The following is a 6,291-nucleotide window of genomic DNA, read 5'->3' as shown; positions in this document are numbered from 1 at the left end:
CCCCAGCATCAAGCATGAGAAAGAGAACAGTTTTGGGTCACACAGCCACCCCTGAGGCAGACAAGTAGATCTCACAGGACATACTGTAGTGTCACTCTGAGGGGCTTGAAGCAGGGAAGGAAGGATCCCAAGCACTCTTTCCTCATGAAAGTGCACCCCGAGCCTTCTAATTAAGCTTCTCCATGACCTCAAAGGCCATGGTCACCTCCTTATCCCTCCCGCCTCTCCTTCTGACAGTGGGAACTGGATGGGCCTTTTGTAGATCGGGCTTTCTCTACTAAAGATGGGAGTGTGGGTGAGTGGGGGGCAATCTGGTTTCCTGGACTTTATGGCTCCACACCCTGTACTCAGATCCCAATTTAAGGTTTGCATAGGGGAGCTAGGAGGGGTAATTACTGTTCCTGGAGCTTTGAAGGTCAGTTCGCTCTGTGGCAATAGAGGTGTCAAGAGGTGATGATCCGCGTTAATAATGATTCTTATTAGCGGTGGGGCTTAGTTCTTTTGAAAAGTAAAGTAGTCCCACAATGATTTCCCAATGGCTGTGGTTCGCTCCAGTGTTATGTTTTGTTCTTAAGAAGGGCAACACCAGGGCAGGATGCTATAGAACTGGGAGTTGTGCCACTGTGAGCCTCCTGTAAAGATCACAGACCACTTCTGGTCACAGATGTAGAGAGGGCACTGGCAATGATCACTGTGAATGGCACATTGGAAAATTCCTCCAGGTACCAAATCTGGTCATCCCCCACCTCCGTAATCCTCCAACAAGGCACACTGGGATTCATGCATTCCTTCAGGAATGCTTTCCCAACTCTGGATATACAATAGTCCATCCACCCAGAAGGCTTAATTCCATTGTGATACTTCTTCCTGTCAGGCATCACGTGGGTCTCTTATGTGCCAGTGCCAGTGGATGCTCCAGAGTTGCTTTTGCAGTGCCGGTGTCTGTCTGTCCTCTGCTGTGCTGGGAAGTTGCTGGGCATGGCTGTAAGTTCATTCACTCTTTCCCCTAAATTAGTTTGACAGAATGGACCTCTTCTGTACTTTATGCCTGGCCAAAGATTTCCTACCAATGCAACAGACACCTGTAGGTAAGCTTGTACCTCCAGAACTAGAACACATTGAGGATCGAGATTCTTTCGGATCTTTTATTGTTTAAGTTCTGTTGTGGTTACAAATGGGAATGGCCATCCCTCTGTGTATTTCCTTCTCCTCTTAGACACACTGGAAAATCATGAGGCCCAAGACAAGCCAGAGGTAATTCCCACTCTTGGTCACTGAGATTTATCCGAAGCATGCATGTGACCCATCCAGGCCAATTATAGTGTGGGGCTTTCCTACCTGATCTGGGGGAAACAAACCCTTCCTTGGCTCATCACAGCCAGTGAAAATGGGAACCTACGCTGTGTTTATTCGACCATCCACACACACTCCAGCCTACAGACTTGAAGAAGGCCCACACAGCATCAGGAGGCAAACCCAGAGCACTGACAATTGATCCCACTGATTGCCATAGGTAGGGAGCTCACCTGTACTATAGTGACTTAAATGAAAATGTTCCCCACAGACTTGGATATTTAAATGTTTGTTTCTGCAGTTAGTAAAACTGAGTAGGAAGGATTAGGGGTGTGACCTTGCTAGAGAAAGCATGTCCCTAAGGGTGGGCTTTGATGTTTCAAAAGTCTACACCAGACCAGTCTCCCTCTCTCTGCCTACTGCCTGACTGTCACGATGTAATCTCTCAGTTTCTGCTCCAGCCCCATGTGTGCCTGGCAGCCGCCATGCTCCACACCACGTCATAGACAGATCCTCTGAAACTATAAGCAAGCCCCCAATTAAATGCTTTCTTTTGTAAGTTTCTTTGGTCGTGGTGTCTCTTCACAGCAATAAAACAGTGACCACGACAAGGAATATCAAAGAAAAAATCTGAATAGAGAATATGTAGGGGTACCCAAAGGTGCAGTGGCCCCAGCGTTGGACATGTGGAGCTAGCTGCCTGTGAAGTTGGATCCACCCATGCCCCTCTCACCATCTATCTGAACCTAAGCTAGAGTGTGTCTGGATTTCTTTGACTTAAACATACTGGCCATCAAGACATAACAATACCATTTCTTTTTTCATTCATGTCCACCAAGACCCACAAAAGATTTAATGTAAGCATTTTCCAATGGTCTTACTCTCTGATATATTTACTTATTGCCACAGTCAAGGTAATCTTTCAGTGAGGCAAAGTAAGTGCGAATAACCCATTTTAGAGATACTATAACTGAGTCTCCAAGAAGCAGAGAGACTTGGGTCCCATAGCTATTACAGAATGGCAGATCCTAAGCTAGAGTCTCCATGCCATTGTATTTCTTTATGCTAACTAGTCATGGATACATGCACTGGAAACAAGGCAGTGTGACTAGTTGGCTTCCTGGGGTTTTCTCCACTTCCTGCTGTGGTTAGCAAAGCCCTTCTAACAAGCACATCATGTTGCCTTTCCAACTGCTCTGACAGAATGCCTGACAAAAGCTAACTTCAAGGAGGAAGGCTTTCTTTTGGCTCACAGTTGAAAGGCACAGTCCATCATGGTAGAAAAGGATGGTAGTCAGCTTACTTTCTCTGTATTTTGTCCAGGACTAGAGTGCAGGGACTAGTGCTGCCACCTTAGTTAACTCAGTCTAGATTCCACCACAAACACGGCTAGAGTTTTGTCTCTTAGTTGATCCTGTCGAGATTAGAGTATCGACCACATCCAAGATCCTCACTTGCTTCAAGGGGGGTAGTGTGTGTCACTTTTACAACTTCACACAGTGGCCTCTCAGGATCTCCTTGCCGAGAATCTAATTCTGCCATACATTACTTGGCCTCAGCAGTCTTACTGTAAACTTCTATGAGACTGGGGACACTTGGTATGGTGGTTTGAATTAGAATGCCCCCCCCATAGGCTCATCTATTTCAATGCTTAGTCACCAGAAAGTGGCACTACTTGAGAGGGATTAGGACATGTGGTCTTGTTGGAGTGGGTGAGGCTTTCTTGAAGAAGTGTGTCACTGGGGGTGGGCTTTGAAGTTTGAATAGATGAAGCCAGACACAGTGTCTCTCTACTCTCTTCCTGCTGCCTGTGGATCCAGATGTAGCACTCTTAGCTAGTCTCCAGCACCATGTCTTCCTACGTACCATCATATTCCCTGCCACGATAACAATGGACCAAACCTCTGAAACTGTACGCAAGCTCCAGTTCAATGCTTTATTTTATCAGAGTTGTCACAGTCATAGTGTTTCTTCACAGCAATGGAACACCTACTAAGACACTTGGAGAAGAAGGCTCCCAGAAGAAGTGGAAGCAAAGACAGGACGCTGCAAAAAGGTTCTGCTTTCATCTGCAGAGATGTAGACGGAAGACGGGAAGTTGGAAATGACTTTTGTAAAGCCATACAAAACCAGTCTTATTTCTGGACCAGTTTCTAACTGACATGTTTGCAACTCACCATATATCTTACTTCTCCATGAAGTAAAGTTAATACAGTCTTTGAAAATGTGTGACATTAACCAGCTCATGTGTTTGACCAGTGCCAACACTGGGTGCTGTGAAGACAGTGCTAAGTGGGACAGACACCTAAAAAGCTTCTGAGAGGGATGTCAGGGGCACCTTACTCCCTCTTAAATTACTTATGTATTTAGTTTTGGTTTCTTAAGACCTTCCTATGTATCAAGCTCATTATGTAGCCCTGGCTGGACCTAAACTTACTACAATCTTACTGTCTCACACTCCCAAGTACCAAGATACTTGTGTGTGCCACCAGGCCCATGTTCATTTGTTTGCTCAAATTGGTGATTGAACCCAGGACCTTGAACATGCTAGTCAAGTGTTATACCACTGAGCTACATCCCCAGGCCTGGGATTCTCCTTAAAGATGTTATTTGTCTCCTCCCTCTGTTCCCATTACTGTTACTATTGCTGCCACAATTACTTTTATATCTTCCTTCCTTTTTTAAACATCTGTAAATCGGAGGCTGGTGAGATGGCTCAGTGGTTAAGTGCACTGGATACTCTTGTAGAAGACTTAGGTTCAATTCCCAGCACCCACATGGTGGTTCACAACCATTCTTAACACCAGCTCCAGGGGATTCAATACCCTCTTCTGGCACCTCAGACACACATATAGTGCTCATTCATGCAGGCAAAACATACATATACACACACATGCAGAAATTAAAAAATAAAAATTTAAAAATTTAACCTCGAACTCTATAAGCAAGGGTGATTAACTCAGAAGTTTGCCTGGTCTTAGTTTGGTATGGTCAGCAAGTAATAAAATTCAGCAGCAGCCTACCTTGCCAGGCCTCTAGTACCTGTGGCATTTTAAACAATAATTGCACATATGTAGGTACCAGGGCCACCTAATCCAATTCTATTAATTCCTTTAGACATTCCTAGTTACTAAGGATCTTCCACTAACATAGTTGAACTAGAATCCTCTGGACCTGCAAATGGAGCTCGATGGTACAGTGCTTGCCTAGCATGTGCAAGGAGCTGGCTTAAACGAATAGCACACCCCACGCCACCCCAATACAAACATACAAAGTATTCATAGCTTCCACCAATTGGTTGTGTTCTAACTAGCGACACAGCCAAACCCAGACTCATATAGCTGGTTGCCCTTCAAGTATTGAAGAACGTTTACATACCTTTCTTCTTATCCTCCTCAGATTTTCTAAGAGTTTCTTGCGTTGTAATTAGGGTAATAAAATTTGGGGATATTGGTCACTGTCTTCTGCTCCACTCTACCTTCCTTGTAAAGTGCCTGATTGGAACAGTAGTGTAGAACTAGTCTCATTCCCGACCCCTGCCTTGTGCTTCTTGAATAAACTCCTAATTATATCAACAGTGGTCTCATGTGTGTGTGTGTGTGTGTGTGTGTGTGTGTGTGTGTGTGTGTGTGTGTGTGTGTTGTGGTGGCCACTTTAAGCACTAAACACAGATTCACTAGACGGATGCAGAATGAAGATCAGAAGATCACTGAAACCACAAGAAGTAAAGATGTTTATTTTCATTTAACTTGCGGTTAAGCCGTAGCTCTCTAAAATGTATATCTACCTGGAAGCTCAGGATATAGTACTACATTGTTGAGGTTTGGTCTGTTGCTATGTATTGTAATGCTAAATACTGACCATTGTTGCTTCAGGGATGAGAAAATCTGCACAAATACCAAGTAATACTATGGGACCTTCCTCCTTAATTTAAAACTATTGGTTAAATGAAGGTGCCAACAGCCTATAGCTGAGCCGAAGGGAGATAGGTGGGGTTTCAGGGCCTGGGCTTGGAGTCTGAGGAGAAGCCACAAAGAGGAGAAAAGAGAGAGAATGTGGAGAGAAGAGAAGACACCATAGGGTAGGTGAGTCATGAATACATGGACATGAGGGCTGGCCAATTGGAGTCGAGAGCAGCCCAGATGGAACATGGCAAGTTATAACTTGGGGTTATGGGCAGGGAAGTAAACATAATAGCATAGAGTGTAGATATCTGCCTAGCTCCAGTGCTGACTAAGGCTTATAATAAATATAAAACTTGTGTGTCTTTTATCTGGGAACTGAATGGTCTAAAGTGGCATAGAAACCCCTAGTTGAGTTGTATTATAAATATATAGTACAATATTACATAAATAGTTATTCCAGATGTAACTGAAAGTTAAGATTCTCCAGTGATCCATCTTGCAAGGGGAGAAAGCAGAGGAGGCAAATACAGAGCGGGAAGACAACATGAGACACCGGGAGTATCTTAAGTGACCTCTCCCATCTCTGGGACGAAATACCTGTCAATCACAATTTAAGAAAGAAAGACTTCCTTTGGGTCAGTTTAAGAAGACATATGTCCATCAAGGTGGAAATGTCACACCACTGAGAATGTGCACTGTCTAGTCTCGCCTTCTGCAGCAAGAAGGCAGAGTAACCAGGGCTTGTACTTAGTTCTTTTCTGCTTTTTCTCAGTCCAGGACCATAGGATGCTACCATGGCTGGTTGGGTCTTCCTTCCTCAGCCACACCTCTCAGCAAACACTCCCAGGCAGCCCATAGCTGTGTTTTCACCGTGATTCCAAATTCAGTCAAACTGAAAATGAGGATGAATTACCTACTTCATAGTATGAAGATACTATGTAATGATGAGGACTGACAACCCCCGTCCACCCCCCACCCCAAGCCTTCTCCCTTCAGTCTTCAGAGACCATGTAGCTGCTTAGCATTTGACTCCGGACTTTTAGAACAGGAGAACAGATTCCTTGTAAGTCATCTGGTTGTGGCAATTAGTTAT

At 44.5% G+C, this 6,291-nt stretch overlaps 1 long non-coding RNA gene across 1 annotated transcript; it reads left to right on the top strand.

Annotated features, from left to right (window-relative positions):
• Window positions 1–1,176: 1,176 nt before the first annotated feature.
• LOC110292129 lies at window positions 1,177–3,512 on the top strand. Its single transcript, XR_002377663.1, has 3 exons — window positions 1,177–1,513; window positions 1,882–2,000; window positions 3,272–3,512. It is a non-coding gene; the product is annotated as an uncharacterized LOC110292129 (long non-coding RNA).
• The last annotated feature ends 2,779 nt before the right edge of the window (window positions 3,513–6,291 follow it).

The sequence above is a fragment of the Mus caroli genome, chromosome 4, assembly GCF_900094665.2.
Source record: "Mus caroli chromosome 4, CAROLI_EIJ_v1.1, whole genome shotgun sequence".
Lineage (NCBI taxonomy): Eukaryota > Metazoa > Chordata > Mammalia > Rodentia > Muridae > Mus > Mus caroli.
Note: the sequence above shows the minus strand (reverse complement) of the source record. Positions and strands in the feature narration are given on the sequence as shown.